Below are 22,451 nucleotides of genomic sequence, written 5' to 3' on the forward strand. Positions count from 1 at the left end.
GAGAAGAATAAGATGATATTTCCATTCAAAGAGTGGAAAAGAAAAAGGCAACCACCCAAAACCTTATGCACACATGCACACACGCGCACACACCACACATATCACAGCATTGCTCGAAGGCTCGATCTGCCCAGAGAGCGCAGGCAGGGAGACAGGTGGCCTCTCGTTTAACTGGGTGTAAGGCAGCTGGAAGGTAAGACTGGTTTTCCGGAGCATCCACTGAAATGTCCTTTTGTTGATGCTGATCTTGCCTTCTCAGCATTTCTCTCCCCTTCCCACCTCTAAGACATTGTTCCAACGTTTGGCCACAAAGAGAAAACTTCCTTCTCAGTCTGTTTCTCTTCCACTCTTGGGTGTCGCTGTGGGCTGGAAGAGCTCAGAACAGGAGGAGCAGAAAGTGGTTCTGAAAATGGCCTCGAAGATGGTTACATTCTATGAACTCAAGGACTGAGTTTCCCCATGGTATGATGGCTGGGTGGTGGTGGCCTTTCCTATGGCCTAGAGTGTAGCTCTTCCTTCTGTGTATCTGTGTTGCTTCAGACCACTGCCTCTGTCCCTTCCAGTTCACCACCACATCCTTATGAGTGACAGGGGTCAAGATGCTACCGCAGGTGGTGTGGCTTTCACTCTGTCTTGAAGAAATCATGAAGCCAAAGTCAAGAACTGATGAGAGAGCCACAGGATGGAACACTTTTCCCATCTTGGAGATGAGCAACACAAAGTCTGATGAGATGCAGGTGCCTGAGCCAACTCAACTCTACCTTGCACTGCATCATCTTGATTGAGTTTCATTTTATATATGTATATTATATATATATTTATATATATATATGTATGGGTTTTTTTTTTTTTTTTTTTTAGCACACTGTCCCATTTCTGGTCTGGATTTAGGGCAGTTGGTCCTCGGACAGGTTGACAGAGGGCCAAGGTACAGAAGAATCCCGAGATTAGCGTGAGGCCAGCCCCCCATGCACAGAACATGACCATCCATAGCCATGGCTGATGTCATCTGGAAGTCCATATAGTAGCGTCGGTAACGTGATAACTCAAAGTTATCCCAGCCACACAGGTGCACAGTGAGATGATGCAGAAGGTTCCTGGAGAACAGGAGAAACACGGGCAGGGAGATGGAGAAGGAGAAGGAAGAAGGGAGGAAGAGAGAAGAGAAGTTAGATTGTTACATTCATTCACACTTCTTTTAAGTGGAGAGATGAGACGATTTAGAGAAGAGCCCGCTGTCACCAAGGTTACCATCAAAAGAAGTTCATGGGAGGAGGGCACCATTAAAGACCCACTGCTTCTGGGTTCTCCAATTCTTACCTATCTTGGACAAACTCAGGAAGTCTCCTCTTTGATAAAATCCCAAATGAGTATCTCATTAGAGATTATATAGGGTGGATATTTAATTTTTTATAAAGTATTTAAAATATGCTTCTTTCATTGGAAACACAAACCATCCCATTTGGTAGAGCAATTAAAAACATCTATTTTCTTTCATATATATATATAATATCTTATACAAATTTAAATATTCTTTCTTTAATCTAGTCACCAAAAACTCTGGCCATTAAAAAGAAAAAAAGCCTGACTCAGTTACCTGACTCTTGAAAAACTTTCCATTTTCTGTAAGGCAACACTTCTGGAAAATGTCCATGGAAAAACTAGCTGGCCCTCTAAGATATTCCTTTACATTATGGGTTGTGGTGGTTAAGTCAAAACCATGGGACCCACACGTATGCCTTCTCAGCCTCCCTGTCCACGCAGACATCACTTAACATAGCCAACACACTTCAATGAGAAATTTAACAAATCTACTTGATATTAGGGTTCTCTCTAAAATATATTCCTCACCATATACATGCAAATACACATACAACCTGATATATATCCCTCAAATCAACCTCAACTAGAAGATCATTAGAAGAGGTGGATGAGAGAAAATGTTTTGAATCATAAACTCCCTTAACAATACCAATATTTTTACAGCTAGAGTGAATTCAGAGCTTTTCCAGATTCTCCCTCACGTATGCTTTATGTGACCCAACGAAGCAGGTTCATCTGGTCAATGGGAAGAAGCAGGTGAGATAAACTTCTTCCCAGGAAGGGACAGGAGAAGCAGTGTGCTATGTTTTCTAGCCATCATGAAAAAATTTGGTAACTGCTGGGTTTCTTTACTATCACATCTTATGTCTTCCAGAAGGTTCCTGGAGAAACAAGGGAAGAAATGCAGGATAGGACAAGGAAGTTCATAAGTTTATGACCATTTAAATGGCACAGTAGCTGCAGTCATACTCAGTAATGGAGAAGTGTTGTGTGACTAATTGAAATGCAGAGAGTCAGTGTCAGTGGCATTCTCTGCCACAAATGGGACATGTACACCATCACATTGTGTTGTGTGGGAAGATGGGTGGAAAGAGTCGAAGAGCCAGAATTCAGAGAGGACTGGAGCATTCACGGGGGAGTCCTGGACATGCCAGGACTCATGAACTCACAGCAGCTATGGTCACCTGCACAAGACCAAGCCAGGCAACATTCCAGCAAAGGGGGGGGGGCTCACAGCCCCCTCCACCCCTAACTGAGAAGCTATTGACAGCTGACGGCTTCTGGTGAAGAGAGAGTCTGTTTTCTTTAAGGGTGTGGCCCCTGGTAGGTCAACCACTTGCCAGCCCATAGCTCACACCCATGAGCATACGGAAGTGCAAACGGGAATCGGTGTTCTTGAGTGAGTGAGAGAGCAAGTAGGAAGAGAGAGCACAAGCAATGTGTATAAAGTTGGGGTGGGTAAGGAGGTGAGGGGGTGGTTCTGGGGGGAGTTAGGAGGAAAACTGGGAGTGAGGATAATCATAATACATTGTATGCAATTGTCAAAGAATTCCTTAAAGTGTTGTGTGTTTGCAAGTGTTGTGGGCCGGAAGCTACATCACATGCTTGGTCTTTAATTCTTCGCACAGCCCTATTACACAGATCATATTTTCATCTCTATCTCACCAACTAGGGTATTGAGGCCCCAAGAGGTTACGTCACGTGCCTAACATCACTCACACAGCAGGTAGGTGGGAAGCCAGGATGCAATCTCAGGTGGCTAGATTTCAGCTTATAGTCTTACCCATGGTGCTTTTACTTCTTTTTTGGGGAGGGGGGTTGATTACCGGATGTTAACTTAGGGCTTCATGCATACAAGGGAAGTACTCTACCACTAGGCTATATCCAAGCTCTTCTATTATGTTTATTTATTATTTATTTGTTTTTAGACTTGCTAAGATTCCCAGGCTGGACCTGAACTCATTTTGTAGCTCAGTCAGGTCTTCATTCTGTGATCCTCCTGCCTCAGCCTCCTGAGGAGCTAGGATTTACATGTGTGTACCACTGTCTCCAGCTCCATTGTATTACTGAAGACTGGCACCAGGCAGCTGGCTCCTTCCTATCCATGGCCAATTGTCCACCGAAATTCCAGGTGCTTTCTGTGTTCTACCATGATACACATAGGACAGATGATTTGTCCATGCTTGTTAGGACAAAGGATTATACTGAAGGAGAAATAAGTGTAGCCAGTCAAAGTTCAGATCATAGAGGAAGGAAGAAATATGAATAGGCAGTGAAGACAAAATGTGCTCAATGTTATTCATAATCCAAGAATTGAAAATTCAAAGCATAGGGGTTAGAGAGATGGCTCAGCGGTTAAGAGCACTGACTGCTCTTCCAGAGGACCCAGGTTTGATTTCCAGCACCCACATGGCACCTCACAACTGCCTGTAATTTCAGTTTCAGGGATCCTAGCACTCTGGTCTCCAGCCTCCTAGGGTACAGCACTCAGGTGCATCTATCCCCCAACACTCACACAAATAAATAACAAAAAATAAATGTCAATCTTAAAAAAAAAAAAAGAAGGGAAAAAGAAAATTCAAAGCACAAAGTTAGCCAAATTTTGTTCTGGATTTTTGGTTCTCTCTCTCTCTTCTCTCTCTCTCTCTCTCTCTCTCTCTCTCTCTCTCCCTCCCTACCTCCCTCGGTCCCCATGTCTGTGCATGTGTGAACATGTGTTTTCAGGTATATGTGTATGAGCATTTGGAGGCCAGAGGTCAACCTTGGGTGTCTGTCCTCAGGTGCCATTGGCCTTTCTTTTATGTGGGATCTTTCACCCACCTGGTGTGTGCTGCATACGCAAGGTTATCTGGCCACAGGTGTCTGCCAGGACAACTTGGGCACAAGTGCCACCTCCCCAGTGCTGCCACCACAGTGAGCACTGGGCCTGGCTTTCTTACCTGGGTCCTGGGTGGAATGCAGGTCTTCATGCTTATGTAGTAAGCGTTTCACTGGCCAAGCTATCTCCTCACCCTCTGTCTTGTGTTTTGGGTTTTTTGTTTGTTTTGTTTTGTTTTTGTTGGCTGGTTGGTTTTGATCCTCTCCAAAACTAATAAAGGCACTGAAATATGGGCCATCTAATAGCTCTGTGTGAAAAATGTAGGCTGGTATTGCTTTCCAGAGAAGGGTTGTTAAAAGTATTCATACTTTTGATCTATTGACTTCTCACTTGGGAATGAAGACCAAGGTCTGAAGTTGTTTCTGTGATAAAAAAAAAAGTGGCTAGGGCCAGGCAGTGGTGACGCACGCCTTTAATCCCAGCACTCGGGAGGCAGAGGCAGGCGGATCGTTGTGAGTTTGAGGCCAGCCTGGTCTACAGAGTGAGTTCCAGGAAAGGCGCAAAGCTACACAGAGAAACCCTGTCTCGAAAAACAAAAAAAAAAAAAAAAAAAAAAAGTGGCTAGAGAACGGGTCCACAGGAGCTCGAATACATTGTGAATGCAGCTCCTGAGTTGAGAAGCTTGTTCTTTCTAAGAGGCCCTCTATTGACTCCAATCTGTGTTTCCAAGGACCACTGAGAAGTTCAGAGGGCTCCTGAGCATACGGAGGCAGCCAGGAGAAAGCTGTGATCATTACAGAAGGTATGGGTTGTCTGGGAGGTGGGAGCAGAGCCAGGAAGTCCAACTAATAGATCAGTCCATGCCTGCTTCAAGAATGATCTGATCTTGTATTTTTATGGGTTTTATTTTTATGTGTCTGTGTGTGTTTCTTGTGATTTTTCTTTTTATCCTGTTTGTTTTCTAAGGAGAGAGAAAGAAAAAGTATGGAGTTGGGTGAGTGGGAAGGTGGGGAGATCTGGGAGGAGTTAGGGGAAACTGTGATCAGAATATATTGTATGAAAACATTTTCTTCAGTAAAAGAGAAGAAATGATTGTTTGTAGAGACAATGGAAAGGCATCAGGACAACTTGGGCACAAGTGCCATATGACTAAATACATGTGTATGTACCACACTGTGAATATATGTACAAGTGTACGTATGTGCTTATGAATGCTCGCATCAATATATGTGTGCACATGTGCATACATGTATTTGCAGTTCACATGTGTATGTCTATGCCAGGCTATGAGTTCATGCATTCATGTCCATGGCAACAGCAGCAGTACATATAAGCCTCACAAATGAGAATAGTAGCCCCAGACTTACAGGAGTCAGGAAAGAAGCACCCTGGCTCACTGGTCCTGGGTCCTAGGGCTCAGAGGAGACTCTCTGATGGTTCTTAAGATGATGAAGTCTCAATAGATAGACTTTCCAGATCACAACCTCTTGTTCAGAAGCAGAGGAAAGATAGCTGTGTCTTGACATAAGTGTTACACACTCTAAATTCCAACAAATCAAACCTGCCTGCGTGGAGAATCTTTCTGTTGCTGACCTAGAAGCCCATCTGTCAGTGTGCAATTTGTAGAATTTTCTAAAATGTAGACTTAGGACATGGGCTGTTTTGAATGAGAATGTCCCCCATAGGCTCAGGTGCTTGTATGCTTGCTTGGCAGCTGGTGGTGCTGTTTGGGGAGGTTTAGGAGATGTGATCTTGCTGGAGGGAATATGTCACTGGAGGTGGGCTCTAAGGTTTAAAAGCCACGTGACACTCAGCTCCCTCCCTCCCTCCCTCTCTCTCTCCTCTCTCTCTCTCTCTCTCTCTCTCTTCTCTCTCTCTCTGCTTGTAGTTTAAGAGGACTCTCAGCTTGCTGCTCCAGCTGTCACGCCAGCCTGCTCTGCCATGCTTCTCCACAGTGATGGTGATGGACTCTCATCCCTCTGGACACTTAAGCCCAAATAAATCCTCCCTCCTGTAAGTTGCCTAGTCGATCAAGCAATAGGGAGGTAACTAAGACAGACTAGAATGAGCGCATGCACTTATGTATGCACACACATGCTCAAGTACTTACATAGTATCATCCGACAGTGGGGTAAGTTCAAATCTGAGCTGCCTTTGGGTTGTTCTGGGCACTGAGCATCATGGCTCTAGACCAGGATTGGTAAATTCTGAGATGGGGATGTGGGACCGAGTCAGCATCTTATGAACAGAAGCTCTGGCAGTCTCAGGGGTCACATAGGACTTTATATAAACTCTAGGAAACACAGCTATCTTATCTCAACAGCTTCATCACCCCCTCCACTAAACAAATGCAGGGACTTTGGCTGGGAGAGAAGATCCACACGGGGACGGGGAGGAAACTGCTGGGACCCACAGGGAGGCCTCAGAAATGAGTCCGTACTCAGCTCACTCTACAGGGAAAATGGAGTAGCCGGCCTCAGCCTCTGAGGTCATGCCTGCAGACTAGTCATTCTGCTCCCCGTGAGCACTTACTGAGAGGCAAGTGGGGAGGCAAGAAAGGTGACTGGGATTTCAGCAGTGACCTAGCAGTAGCCGGGGTTGGAGTAAAACAGTTGAAGGACAAGACCCCTACCCTCAAGCCATCCTCCCTTTGGTGGGGAGCCTGCTCTCCATTGCTAACACCTAGCGCCTGCGAGCATAACCTGAGGAGCACAGAAGCGACAGCGTAGGGAGTGGTGGGGGGAAGCGGTGTAAGCAGCACCAGGTCTAGGGGGAGCAGTCGATCTGCCATGATGGGTGAAGTGGCGGTAGTTCCTTGGCGGTGGGTTTGGTAGAGCCAGAACAACCAATCCACAAACATTTGTTCAACTTTTGGTCGAACTAATCATTGTGCTAGATGTTGGTGAGAGAAGGGGGGGAGGGGATAAGATAGGACCCCTGCTCTAAAGAATCTTTAATTAAAACTAAAATAAAAAGCAGGAAAAAAGCAGCTTAGGATGTAGTAGGGAATATAAGCCATGTGTAAATGAAAAGTGGAGAAAAAGGCAAAGAGAACATCGGACGGGGGATTAGGATAATAAACATGGGTTTATTATCATCAGCTCTGAGCCTTTGCTTCCTTCATCTGAGAAATCAGGGAGCTAAAGTGGAGACTCTAAGTCCCCCCTGGGGTAGCAGTCCCTGGTGACTAGTAAACATGCAGGGCTGGGGTAGGGTGGGGTGGTCGGAGCAGCTTCGTTATAGACAGTAGTGCTGGATGAGGAGCGCTTCATTGGGAAGCAGGGGACAAGCCTGGCCAGGGCCCCTGTTCCCGGGGCTCCATGCCTGGTATGGAGCAGCATGCTAGACACCTGCCCCATCTCTCAGTAGCAAGGCGTTCACTGCTACAACCCAAGCCTAGTTTCCATGTTACATCAACTACCCTAATAGACCCCTAGTGTTTTGACTTCTACTTTCGCTCCATAGAAGAGCCTGTGAAAATGTTAAACTCCAGCCAAATGATTGTTCTATCCTGCTGTGGAACCCCCAATCGCTTGTAGCAATCTAAACTTCTCACCTTCTCCACAAGGAGAATCCTGAGTGGATGCTGTCCACCTATCAGAGCGAATGTCTTAGCTTGATCACACAGCCCGACACTCTGGCTCCTCTGTGATATTAAACTAGAGAAGCAGGCTCCACAACCCGGCCTTTGTACCCCTTCTCTTGTCCAAAACAGCCTTGAGCTCCCGGTTCTCAATTCAAATGCCATCCTCAGAGAGATCTTCCTTGGCTTCTTGTAAAGCAGCACCCTCCCCAGTGGTTTGAAAATAGTTTCATGTGGAGATGTTTCTAGATCTGCCACTAGGAAGAGGGAGAAGCGAGAGAGACTCCCAGCTCTCTCTCCCCCTTTTGAGCAAAACAGCTCTGCTTTGATCTGTTTCCAGGAGGAATTTCACCAGGAGAAAGCGTCCCTGAGACTTACACCATTTGAAGACCACTGACAAGCTTGAGGTGTGCCACTGCATGGATCATCCTCTGGATAGCAAGATCCAGTGGCTTCTCTGCTAATGACAAGCCCATACCTTTGGCAGAAATGGCTCAGAGTCCCAACCCTCCTGCCTGCTGGCCCTGCAAGAAGCCTCCGACTTCTCAACACAGTCTCCAGGCAGCCAGCCACAGCCAGCCAGTCCCAGCTGGTAGGAATGAGAAATAAAAACTAATTGGCCTCTTAGTGCCAGGAGTCTTGCTGGCCTGGGCTCAGAGTTCAGGAGTCCAGTTAGAAGCAGATAAGGTGCCATTCCAAGAAGCTACAGGCGAAGAGAACCTGCACTAACAAGACGTGCTGGCTCACAGGCAGTGCCACCCTGCAGACCCATACTGTCTAATGTCCCTATTTGTAAACTCCATCCGCAAGCAGGAAGCCGCAGCTCCCAACAGCAGCTGGCTGTGTGTGTGAGCCTCCTTGGATGGCTCTCCCACAGCTCGCACCTCCTTCTGGGGCTATCTACTCAGGCCCTTCCAGAAATCACACATCTAATGTCACGTAGCACCTTTCCACCCTGTTCCGCACGCTCCTGTCTCTGAGTCCTGTCAACACCTGGTGGCAAGAATGGCGCTATCTCAGGGTTCTGAGACGGTTGCTCTAACCAACCGGTGCCCTTCAGTCCAACCAGGGCAAAGGAGAGGAAACTGACCAGACTTCCAACTCCAAACACAGCTTCCCCCTCCACCTCCTCCATGTCACTGCCATCTCTAATTAATGTTTCTCTGGTTGCCAAATACCAGAGTCTAGCTTTTTTTTCTCTTGCTAGTTGTAATTTCTTGGCTGTCTGACAGCCTCCTCTGTTTGGCTATCTCTGGGGTTCCAGGCTGCCCTGAAGCCAGGCTGCCTTGTACTTTCCTGGCTAGCTCCTCCAGCCTTCCAGGTGATCCTCAGCCTCCATTTGTTGTTTTGGAGCTGCAGGTTCCTGCTTTTCCTCTTGAGCACGCGGCCAGTGACTGCTCTTCTCTGACCAGGAATTGCCCCATATATGCCCAGGGAAAGTAAGTTTCCTTCTTAACTGTCCCATCCCAGGCAAATGGCATGTCACAGGTGTTCTCTGGGCAAAGAGTTCAGTGCTACCCTTATGCTATCCTGTGCATGTTTTCACCAATAACTCGTCTGTTGCAAACCGAATCCCTAAATTCATATGTAAGTGGGTGGTGTAGAAAGGTGGCAGAGTAATTAGCATGAAATGAGTGGTGTTCTCGTGACAGGAAGAAGCTGGAGAGTCGGCTCAGCAGTTAAGAGCACCTGGTTACTCTTCCAGAGGAGTGAGTGGTCTTCGGTTCCCAGCATCCACGTGACAGCTCAGAACCTTCTGCAACTCTAGTCCCAAATAATCTGGTGCCCTCTTCTGGCCTCTGTGGGTACTGCATGTACTTGGTGCACAGGCATACATGCAGGCAAAACACCCATACACATAAAAACAAAATGTTCAAAAAACTATTTTTAACAAAGAAGAGAAAAGTGACTTGAGCAAACACCCTTGCTCTGGCCACATGATGCCCTCCTGCCCCGTGATGAAGAAAAAAAAAAGCCCTCACCAGAGACTGGTGTCATGGTTTTGGACTTGGCAGCCTCTAGAACTATGAGCCAAACAAACACCCGGTCTGAGGCAGTTGTATATCACTTTATGGTGTACATAAAACCCTGAGAAATTCACCATTATGCAACAGTAACTGCAAGAATACCACATGGGGATAGGCGAGGTATTTCTCAGTGTCACGGTGATCGTTTAGCACCACCGTCATGGATCTGGCCTATTGCTGACTACAAAGTCAATACGAAGATGTTTTAGTTACCTTTCCTCACTGACGCAACGGACTAGCTGGCGAAAACAACTGTAGGAAGGGTTTTTTGGGCTTATAGTTTGGACTTCTGTCCATCACAGCAGGGTGGGAGTGGTGGGAGGAGCGGGAGGCAGTAGTCAACACTGTCCAGTCATGCTGCCGACACTAAAAGTGTGTCTTCCCACCACAACTCAATCTGGAAAGTTCTTCACAGGCATTCCCAGAGGTTTGTTACATGATACCTGTAAATTCCATCAAGCTGACAACAATCATGATTGTTGTGAATATTAATTTAAGATGTGTTACATTTGTTTGCTGGGGGAACATTTGTTTTAATGATACAAAGATGTGTTGCATTCTTTTATGTTGCATTTGTTTAGCTCTGTGATATGTTGCTTTTATGTTGCATTTGTTTAGCTCTGTGAAACTGTGTTACTTTGCCTGCCTAAAACACCTGATGGCCAATAGCAAGGCAGGAGAAAGGATAGGTGGGAGCTGGCAGGCAGAGAGAATAAATAGGAGGAGAGGCGGATCAAAATATCAAGGAGCAAGAAAAGAAGGGGCCAGCCACCTAGCCCCACAGCCAGACAGGAAAGAATAAGAATAAGAAGAAAAGAAAAGATATACAGAAGTAAGAGAAAGGTAAAAGCCCAGAGATGAAAGATAGATGGGATAATTTTAGTTAGGAAAAGCTGGCTAGAAACAAGCCAAGCTAAGGCCAGGCATTCATAAGAAAGAATAAGACTCCGTGTATGGATTTATTTGGGAGCTGGGTATCAGGTCCCCCAAAGAGTAAAGAATATAAAAACAACCAACAACAATGATTAACTACCATTGCCAGGACTGTATTCTTTTAAAACAAACAACAACAACAACAACAAAAAAAAAATGGACTAAGACACTCATAACCCAATCAACATTCCCTTAAGCCTCTGGCTTCTTTTGCTCCTTCAAGGCCTTACTTCACGTAGTAGAGGGTAGTGAAGCATCCCAGGTCACCTAGGTTACGGGAGGGAGTGTCTGGAATGTGAGATGTTCAGTCAGCACACTGGGAAGCCCTAAGAAGCCCAACTGCCCTTCCTACAGAACTTCCCAAGGTAGGGCATCATGGGAGTGTTGCATCTAAGTCAGACTGAGTATCATGCCTCGATCAGGACAACATAGAAATAGAGATCTGTGGGATGTGTTACCAATGTTAAGAAATGCCAGGCCAGGCCAGCATTGTTCAGGGACAGCTAATTCTTTTGTCACCAGGAGCACTAGATCAGCAGCCCAGGGAGTACTTCCATCCCATCCAGGTACTACTGTAATATAGTGAGCACCAGGGACTGTTTTCAAGCTGGTATTCACAGCCACAGAGTTAACTCCTCCCTCGGCCCCCTCTGAGCACTCACTGTGGGTGCATAAGACCAACACGATGATGTCATCTGTTCGGTCGGTAGCTGCTGTTCTAGCCTGTGAAGGAAGGGGAGGGTAGCAGGAGTGTTTCCACACCCCTTAGTGATGCTCAGAGAAGCCATGGCAGTCATGCCACAGCAGTGGACCCTGTAGAGAAATAACATCAAACTGTAGGCCTCAGGCGAGGCGCAAGGGAGCGGGAATGCTCTTACTAATTCAAGAAGCCATCTCCTAGGAAACCAAGGCCCGTGTGAGGGTTCTCACAAGAATCCAGATCAGTTACATATAGTGTGCATGGGCATTTCCCCAAATATCTATTTCTTGTGTGGCCAAGATGTGCCCAAAAACCTCACTGGCACACAATTTCTCCAGCTTTCTAGAGCTAGAGATCCATCTGTGTGACATTTCCTGCTCCCAGGAATGAGGGATGACGTCTTTGTGTCCCCAGCCCTGGCCGGTTCCTTTGTTGCTATGTGTCGAGAGGGCCTCTGTTCTGACCAGAAGTCCTGAGGTTGCTGTGGAAATGTCCTTGTAGGCATGCATACTGGGGTGTCTGAGGAGCACCCTCTTCCCTAAGATCATCCTTCAGTCCCCATCCGATCATTAAAATCTTAGAGGTGCAAATCAGCAGACGGGGGGGGGGCGGGGATCCCTCCTCCAGCATTCATCCCAGAGAGTTGATGTACACTAAATCCTTCCTTCACTTAGATTAAATGCCCCAGCAGCATTCAGCTCTCGAGAACATTTTATAGCTATGTTCAGACCTGCACAGAATATAAATTACCTGTTGAATTATACACCATTGCATCATCAGCTATCAACAGGCAGGTCACAGGGTTCTACATCAAAGGTGCCTTTGGGATTTGCTGGGATGAGGCAAGAGATGTTGGATGTGTTTGGGAAGTGAGCAGGTTACAAGGGATGGGGCTCTGCATTGCCTTTTTCTGCAAGCTGTGAAAATCTTCCAGGTTGAGACACTGCAGGAGTAGAACCCAGAAACCACACGCCCAGGGTAGAAGGATTTTTTTTAAATTCCTGAGGCTATATCTTTATATTACAAGGCTATCCTGTACCCCAGTGTATATATGCTACAGTAACGCACCATTCCAAGTCAAGAAGCTCTAATGACTGGGCCATTTATAAATTGGCATCAATGCTAGAGAGAATGGAGTTGGCCATTTAGTTTTTAAATTTTTATTTTATGTATATAAATGTTATTTTTCCTGCATGTATATATGTGTACACCATGTGCCTGGTACTGGCAGAGCCCAAATTGGGAATAAGATCCTCTAGAACTGGAGTGATAGGTGCTTGTGAGCTGCCACACGGGTATTGAGAACCAAACCTGGGTAACCTGCAGAGGCAGTAAGCACTTTGAACTAAGCTATTGCTCCAGACCCTGGGTGCCTTTCCAAAGCCATAAGTTGGACACCTGTGGGTATCACCAACCATGGGCCAAAATGTTTGAAAAAATACTTTGTATGACTGGCCTGCCAAGACATGCCCACCAAGGCAATAGTGGCTTAAAACATCATAAGAGTAACCAAACATCATAGGAGTAACAGGATTTAAGTCCTGCTCTACAATGAAACCCATATCTGATACTATTGTTGGGTCAAGATGTATAGCTAGAGGTCATAGGTCCTAAGGGAGAATCTACTGTTATTCTGCTAAGCGGACACAGTTGTAAACTGGCTCCTAATGACTCATTGTTATACCCATAGATTAGTGCATATCACAATCCTCTCCACAGGAGCTTCCATTTACACTAGATATTGATTACCTCAAAGACCCACAAGTATCCAAGGGCAGAGAATAAGAGAATGCAGAATGCTCAGCCTTAAGTAACATCTGTACTGATCCTCTCTTCTCAAGGCTTAGGGATCACTGTGAAGCCAGAGGGCGTGGATACTATAAAGAGCCAGAGGTTGTGAATGACTACAAGAAACAGTGTCCTCTGGACACAACAGGGAAGCTGCCCACAGGATTCACAGAGGTTATGACAGCATGCACAAGAACCAGACAAGTCCAAGCCAGACCAAATGGTAGATCTACCAACCACACTCTCATGGAAAGCCACACATCCGTGAATACATGGGCAACACAAAGTTTGGACTTGATGGTAAGAAAAAGAATAAAGTTGGGTGGGTAAGGAAAGGGGGGGTGAATTTAGGAGAAGTTGGAGGATGGAATGAATATGGTCAAAACTCATTGTATGAAATTCTCTATTTCTTTAAGATGTGTGTGTGGGCGGGGGAGGATCCTGTTTGTAGTGAACACGTGTTGACTTTCCCCTTGTGGTTATTCACCAAATGACACAGTGCAACAGCAGTTCACACCGCTGACTCCTTGGTCTTGAACTTTCAGCCTCTAGAACAATGAAAATAAATTTCTATTGGTAAAGCCACTTCACCCGCTTGCATCAGTGCTAGCAAACTGATGCAGCAGGTCCATAGACAATAATTGGTTTAACGGAATTACATTTTCATTTGTAAAACAATGTAGTAAAACAAGACTGTCTGGGCCGGGCCAATGACTCAGCTGGTAAAACTCTTGCCTTGTGATTATGAGGATTTGAGTTCAACACCCAGAACTCACATTAACATATGGGGCACGGTGGCACAAGCTTGTGGTTCAGGCACTGGGGAATTGGAAACAGGAGGATCCCTGGAGCTCTGTGGTCTGCCAGTCTAGCTAAATGGATGATCTCTGGGACTCATCAATGAGAGGTCTCAAAGGAGGTAGAATGCATTCCGGAGAATGACATCTGAGATTCTCCTCAGGTGTCCACACACATGCATGCATGCATGTGTACCTACACACACACACACACACACACACATACACACACACCACGAATGTCTGTTTCCAGACTTCAAGGCCATCTCAGAGCTAAAACAGACATCCACATGGGCCCATATGAAGTAATAGCAGCTTGGAGTGCTGAGGGTCCTTGTCCCTCTTGTGTCTCTCATCTGTGTTGTCTATGTTCCTGCCTGCTCAACATGCACAGACGGTGTTATAAAGTCCCTGGCCTTGGTAGCATCCATGCTAAAGTCAGAGCCTCTGGAAACTTTAAAAACATCTAACGGGCCGAGCAAAGGTAGAGGGATGGTCTACACATTTCCTTATAATGAGAAAAACCAAGGTCAAAGTGTCATTGTCCCAATTCAGACGTTTTATATGCCACCCAGTTAACACAGAGTCTTTGAAGTTATCCTGTAAGGTCCTGCCCACATACTGAATATCTCCAGGGGCTGTCCCTCCAGTGTACCCTATACAAGCTAACCCACAGCTCTTCTGAACTCCTGAGGCCTCCACCATCTCAAACAGGGAACTCAACAACCAGTTCCAGAAACTGCTCCTGTCTTTAGTTTGTGTCTAGCTGGATTCTCAAGGAACAGGTGGTAGAGTTGAGTCCTTCTGGGTTATGAACAGGGATTCGGTCTTGTGACGATTACATGAAATATAGACCTTGAAACTTGGAGGAAATAAAGTATAGGCGTACCTGGTCTACCCAGACTCTGTATGCCACTTAAATTATAATATTGTTGCACAGCTGTTTGTGAATCTCAGTTTGTCTGTCACTCTGTTTCTCTCCATCTCTGTCTCTTTGTCTTTCTGTGTCTGTCTTTACCGCGCGTGTGTGTGTGTGTGTGTGTGTGTGTGTGTGTGTGTGTGTGTGTGTAGGCATTCACACACCCATGCCTGAACTGTACCTACTTGTGATTCAATTGGTACCTTGAGTTTCAGAAAGCATTTTTATTTTTTTTCAGAAATTCGCATCAGAATAATACCTTCTCTGCAGGATTATTTTGAAGAGCGATAATAATACATGTGAAAAAGCTTAGAGAAGTTAAAATTGCTTTCTATATGTAAGGTATAATATTAGAAATGGAAAGCTTTAAGTGAGGCGGAAGAAAAATGGTTCTTAAGGACAGGCAAGAACTGTAGCCGCTGCTTTTCATCTCCGTCAGCAGCTTCTTCTCCCGTGGCCTCGGCCCGGGTAAATGCCAGCCGAGAGCCACTGCTCTCGACAGAAAGCAGGGAAAGAAACCCAGGATGCTCTGTCTGTGCAGACTTCCCGACCAGAGGTCCCAAATTCCACAGGCTTGGAATTGAATTTGTCTTTGAACTCCCAGAGGTCACCGGCTCTTGTGGGGTCACGTGACAACACTGGGTTTTATGAGACATTTGCCTTGCCAGTGGGCTCCATCAGGAAAACAAAAGGAACCAGCCTGAAGAGAAGCATCGAGAAACACTGCACAGTTTGATTCGGGGATTTTTTTTTTCTCAAAATCTTACTTTTAGCTCATTTTTTTCTTAATTATAAAGTGACTGAGGGAAAAGTTAAAATGAATTTAGGGATATATATACTGCTTGAATAGATGTCTCAAGTGCCTCCCCTGCCTGATGTTCCTATTCCTCCCAGCCACTCTATCCTCCTCCAGAGGTTGCAGATATTCTAACATATACACAGGCATTTCCCCTGCAAATTACCTTAACTGCACCTTCAGCCACTGAATGGGATTTTGTCAGCATTCAGTATTCATATCTAAATCAGTGTGTGTGTGTGTGTGTGTGTGTGTGTGTGTGTGTGTGTGTGTGTGTGTATGGGCACAGGCATGTGGAGGCCAGAGGCTGATGTAGGTGTCTTCCTCAATCACATTTCCATCTTGGCTTTTGAGCCAGAGGTTCCCTAAACCTAGAGCTTTGTAGGTTGGCTAGCCAATGAGCTCCAGAGATCCACCCGGCTCTGCTTCCCCAGGACTACGGATGGCCATAGATGTATGCTGCCACACCAGGTATTTATATGATTGGTGGAGATCCAAACTCAGGTCCTCAAGCTTGGTAGGCAGCAGGCATTTTATAGACTGGGTCAGGTATCCAAGACCCATAAAATCTTAACTAGAAAGTGGCTTACACCGTACTGCCAAAGTTAGCCTGCTTCCACGCATGAGGATTTGTGCTGCTTTTGAGGTTTTGGGGATTACAAAGAGTCTTGAAATAAACATCCAAGGTGGGGCTTGAAGAGCCTGCTGCCACAGAGCATCTCACCCTGGAGTTCTTCTGGAATACTGGTGCAGCCTTAATGGTTGCCTGTACTTATTTACTAAATGACAACAATGGCTGAAGTTCATAACTTTTAATCTATATAGCACATTCTCCATATCTTTTCTTTTGACTAAAACACCACCAACCACTGCCCTTTCTCATGAGGAAGCCATTCTATGGTCTGTTTCAGTGGTGAATTCAGGAATAGCCATTGAAGTCCAGCCTCAGTTACTATGACTTCTGTATTTCTTGGGATTGATGCCAGATTTTATACACAAATGCGTATTTATATGTATATGTACAAGTATATGCAATGAATATATTAATATATACATAATAAATCCATGATTCATATATTAATATATACAGTGAATTACTTTTACATTCATGAGGCAATCCTATGTTGAATTAAATTATTTAATCTGAAAGTCTCAAGCATATGACAAACGTTTGACTTTGGCATTCAGCCTCCAACTATTTCATTGCAGAAAGAGCTGGGAATCATCCGTTTCATTGTCTTCCGCCACGCTCATTTGAAAACAAGTCCTGCAGGAGAGGCAGCTGGTGGTGCAGTCTGCTTTGCCCACCTGACCTTGCCCATTTCATGAATTGGGAAGGAAGATCTGGTATGAGCAATCACACGGAGCGGGGAGAAGCGTTCTGGAAAGGAAACGAATTAAGAGTGCAGCGCCGCGTATTTCTCTCCATGCGAATCTTTGCAGCTTCTTATCCATCTGGGCCTCGGTTTGGAGCTGAGAATTCGTGGGATCCAATTGGCTTCTCCATGGAACAGAGTGGCAGCTACAGCTGTGCAGAAAGGAACATTCTCAAACTGTGATCCGTGAGCTTCCACGAGCCGCTTAGAGCATGCCATCTTCCTGCCTGCTTCTCTCTTCTCCTCCTTCTGACGACAGTGGTCCATGAAGCTAACTGGGAATCTTGGGGCAGGAGGCAATCCTGTCTGGGTTTCTTAAGGGGAACAGTGCTTGAAATGACAGCTTCCTGCAGACCTTTTATGTCACTGAAACCTCTTGCTTTTTCTGGTCCTTCATTCTTAAGTCTCCTCAAAACTTTTGCAGAGAAAGCCATATTGTCCCCCAGGGGCCTGGCATGAAGCCAAGTACCTACAGCCATGTCACTATATGTAGAGTCATGTTTGGCCGTCACATGACTCTCCTGGTCCAGAAGAATGCAGGGTCAACCCACACCAGCTTCCAGCTAGGGCAGACGCAACATGTTGGAGTGTGGTTTGGTGGAATGGGTCTCCGCTATGAATCAGAAAAACCTGGGTACCTTAGGGCTTTATTGTTGTGAAGAGGCATCATGACCAGGGCAACTCTTATCAAGGAAAACACTTAATAGGGGATGGATTACAGTTCAGAGGCTCAGTCCATTATCATTATGGCAAGAAGCATGGCAGGATGCAGGCAGACATGATGCTGTGGAGAAGGAGCTTAGAGTTCTATCCTGGATCACCAGGCAACAGAAGGAGACTGAGACATACTGGCAAGACTTTAGCTTTTGAGACCTCAAACTGACCCCAGTGACCTACTTCCTCCCAAGACTATACCTACTCCAACAAGGCCACACCTCCTAAGAGGGCCAGGCCTATGACCAAGCATTCAAACGCATGAGTCTATGGGGGCCACACCCATTCAAACCACCACACTGGGTACTGGTTTCATCCCTTCCCATCAAATGAGCAGGTCACTTCACCTCTCTGGGTTATGATAGCATCAACAACAGGGTAGGACCAGACCCTAAGGGCCTTTCTACACCAGTCACCTTTACAACTCTTAGCATTGGGCCAAGGAGGGGCGCTAGTCTCTGACTTGCCCTAGGACTGGCTGTCACTAATTCTGTCCAACAGGAACTTCCTGGAGAGATGACCCTTCTTCTCACCCCTGACATGCCCAGAAGGGATGGCAGATAAGATGAGTAGATGTCACTACTACCTGACATCAATGAGCACTTGAGGCTCGGCTCCAAATTGCCTTGATTTGAAACATGGAGAGATAGAGCCAGCTGTTAGAGTGTCTGGAAGAAATTGGCTTCTGAAAGAAATCTCTCTGGCTTTTGTCCTATCTGATCCAAGCAAACGCCATGTTAATGAGTACAGGAAGAAGCTGGTGTGGTAGCCAGGAGATGAGCCAGGCCAGCCACCTGCTTTGCTTTATGTTTCCATCTGCCTACTACACACAACTTGAGCCTTGGACTTTTGGGAGGAAACCTATACCCAAGTGATCTTTTTCACATCTTCACTGTTAGTTACTGAATATAAATGTAGCTGCTTATGGATAAAATGTTTACATATGTGCATTTTATATAAACACAAACACACATAATATATATATATAATATATATATATAATATATATATGATAAACATTATTTCATGTGTCTCAGAAATATTGCCTTTTAAATCCTCCAAGAAACTTTATGAGTTTTAGATGGGGAAACTGAGGCAGAGAGCAGTTCCATAAATTGCCTGAAGTTATATAACTGAAGGTATCCAAAACCATCTATGCCATCTCTCACCACAGCTACTTCCATGTTCATGTGTCCTGCCTGTTCAGATGCAGTGAAATCAATGTTAGCAGAGAAACTATTTTTCCTTCCTAGTCCACATCCCAGTGATATTTAAATAAAAAATTTGTCAGTTAGCTGGTGAGAGCATGAAAAGATGTCCTATCTTTATCATGGGTGATCCAATGAGGTTCAGGGTGCCCTTTAGACACAGGGGCTAATTAATAAAATATCTTTACTGACTTCTTCATAGAACCGAGGAACCCATCACAACTGCCCCTAAGTTTTCTCATTACCACCAGAAGATGACTCTCATTGGGAGGAAGCAGGATTTCCAGAAAGAAGAAGGCAGAGGTTAAGAAAGAAAATGAATTAAAGGCAAAACAGTAACATTTTCATTGTGGCTTCTCAACAGGAACTAAATCCAGTGATCAGAAGGAATGGGTGGACAGGAGAGAACCCACCAAAGCCCAGGATGCCTCAGCACCCACTAGGGTCTGCTCCCCCAGCCATGCTAGCTGGAAACGGGCCTCTACCCAGCATCAGCACCCAGAAGGGTCTGCTCCCCCAGCCATGCTAGCTGGAAACGGGCCTCTACCCAGCATCAGCACCCAGAAGGGTCTGCTCCCCAGCCATGCTAGCTGGAAATGGCCTCTACCAGCATCAGCACCCAGAAGGGTCTGCTCCCCCAGCCATACTAGCTGGAAACGGGCCTCTACCCAGCATCAGCACCCAGAAGGGTCTGCTCCCCCAGGCATGCTAGCTGGAAATGGGCCTCTACCCAGCAAGCCTTCTTGCTCTGCTCTCCTCTCCAGGCTCCAAGCGAAGATATTCACCCCCAGCCCCTTCATTACCCCTATTCTAACTAAACTGTAACAAGACAGGACAGCACAGAGGAGAGGTGGGCTGGGCTCTAGGAGCACTGTACCAGCTTTGTTTTTATTATTTGTGTTTTATTTATTTACTGGTTTCTCAAGACCAGGTTTCTCTGTGTAGCCCTGGCCGTCCTGGCCTCACTCTGTAGACAACGCTGGCCTCGAGGTCAGAGATCTGCCTGCCTCTTCCTGAGTGCTGGGATTAAAGGCGTGTGCCACCACCGCTCCACTGTACTAGCTTAAGTATTGAAAAGGCTGGTGGGCAACTGTGGCTGACCAAGCTGCAGCCAGGCTCACTAACAGCCATTCCCCACTCTTCCATTTTTAGAATGGTTTGTCTGAGGGAAAATTTGGATCTCCAGAGGCATGTATCATGCAGGTACCAGCAGGCCAGAAATAAAGAAAAAGAAAAAGAAAGCAAACCTCCACAGTAGTCTCTGCCATTGAGGAGCAGAGTAGGGGAGCAGACATGTCTGGGCCCCCCACCTCGGCCTCCTGACCAGCTCTCACTTAGGGAAGGTAGTCACCTCTTCTCCCGGGGGAAGGAGAGCCTCCTTCCCCCAGCATCCTTCTGAGGTGAGCAGAGACATTTCCAATTCAGGTGCCTTAAATGAGAAGGCTGAGAGGAAGGTGCCACCCCAACAATGCTCTCAGCCATGCTAAAGTCGGGGGAGCCCTAAGAAGCTGTATTCCAGAGCTTCTGGGAAATGTGATTTTTCACGGAGCTTAACTGCTAATGTTAAAAGCTGAGCCACAGTGAGCATTTTAATTAATTACTTGTTATTTTTAAGTAAATTAGAACAGAGAATGTGGTAGCATTTTTTGAAGAGAAGCAGCTGGATTTTGTCAGGGTGCGCGGTAGAAGGGCACAGCCTTGGCATGCCTTCCCTTCCAAGATCCACATGGGGGAGTGTGGGGTCAAATTGCCATACAGACTCACACTTTAGCTTTATACAAAGCTCCTTAAGCGCCATTTTTTAAGCAAAGGGGAATTTTGCTTCATTCACCACAGAGTTCAGCGTACCACAGTGATATATCAAAACAGAAATGTATTAATACACACATGACATCCCACATAGGGCTGAAAAGAGACCCAGGCTACCACTTCTGGAAGGTTGCCAGTCCAGGCCTAAGAGCAGCTTCATTTCCTAGATGGCTGGGGAAGAAGAGGAGAACGTTTCCAGGTTCCACCTTCAGCCTCAACACTAGCTTCCCGTGAACCTGCCCCTAATGTCTTCACAACGCTCTCTCTTATGGTTTCGGCCACCTGACATGCTCTTCATCCGAGAACCTGTCTGCCCCCACGGTTTTCCCGGGTGTCCTTAAGGACAGCGGCCAAGCAGGTTTGCAGTTGTGTCTGGGCGACCGTGGCACACAATGCCTAACGTACAAGTAGACCCCCAATTAATAGTAATTGGGTTGGATTCAGTTGTAAAATCAAAGAACTTACAGACACAACAGTGTTCAAACACTTGGGGAAAAAAAAAACTGCTAAAGAAACAGGCAGCGTTGATTTGTGTCATTTTTTAGCAGAAAGAACCCAAATCAAATCCACCTGAAATGGCAGGGATGCTTAAAATAAAGATGACAAACGCGACAACTTCGAGCAGCCAGCCAAGAAGGGCGCCCCGCCACTTCAGAGGTTCCCACCCCAATGTGGTCGGAAACGACTAGAAAGCTGTGCTTCTGTAGACTCACAATGAGGCCAGCGCCATCCAAAGTTCTGCACTCGGGTGCAGAGTTTTCTGGGAGATGCTGACCAGACCCGAGCCTTCAGGAAAGCCACAGGACTTCAGCGTGCACAGCAAGGCCGCCCAGGTCAGCTAATGTGAAAGTGGTCTGTTTTGAGGGTGGCACAGGACTGTGCTGAGGGACACGACACAAGATCGTTCCTGACAAGAACTCCAGGCTGGGGACACTGAATTTTATTCTGTAAACATGAGGGAGCCACAGAAAATTTTTCATCAAGGAATGCTGTGTAATTAGCATATTTTAGGAAAGTAGTATGTTTAAAGGATGAATTCAGTGCAAGTAGGGGAAATGAGCACTTACGAAATTCTTGTTTGGGGGCGAGATGCTTTTTGCGAGATATATTATCTCATTTCATCTTCACAACAATCCCAACAGGGCTGGCAGCGCTTACCTTCAATTTCACCAGCAAGAACGCAGGCTCAGAGATTGGCATCCAAGTGGAGTGGTGGTGTGGAGAGATTTCTACCCAGAGCTTAAATGACTCCCAAAACTACTGCAGCTTCAATACCAGCCAGATGGAGCTCGAGGAGCGGAGGCAAGTGAAGGGGCGCACAAAGAACGCTGTGAGGAGCATGTTGGCAGATGCTGACAATGGATGGAGAGGTGGAGGTGAAGATGGATCCATGAAAGTACAGGAGGGACAGCTGTGACTTCAGATGTCAGAGAGGAGGAGGGTGTCTCCTGGGGAAGGGAAGAAAGGCGAGGATAATAAGTAACTGGGTGCCTGTAGTAAGCCAAGTGTTTTCATGTGTGTGAAAATCAAAAAGCACGTGTGTAATGTGTGCAGAGAAAAGACAAGGCTAAGTGAAGGCATGCTGGGGTTCCAGAAGGATAGAAACATGTGCGAAGCCTGTGTTGAAACTGTTCCATACACACGGACTACACTTACTGCG

General features: G+C 46.1%; 1 pseudogene; it reads right to left on the bottom strand.

Moving 5' to 3' along the window:
- Positions 1–101: 101 nt before the first annotated feature.
- LOC114701528 overlaps positions 102–22,451 on the bottom strand; it is a 385,931-nt pseudogene continuing 363,581 nt past the window's right edge.

This window comes from Peromyscus leucopus, chromosome 3 (genome assembly GCF_004664715.2).
Source record: "Peromyscus leucopus breed LL Stock chromosome 3, UCI_PerLeu_2.1, whole genome shotgun sequence".
Lineage (NCBI taxonomy): Eukaryota > Metazoa > Chordata > Mammalia > Rodentia > Cricetidae > Peromyscus > Peromyscus leucopus.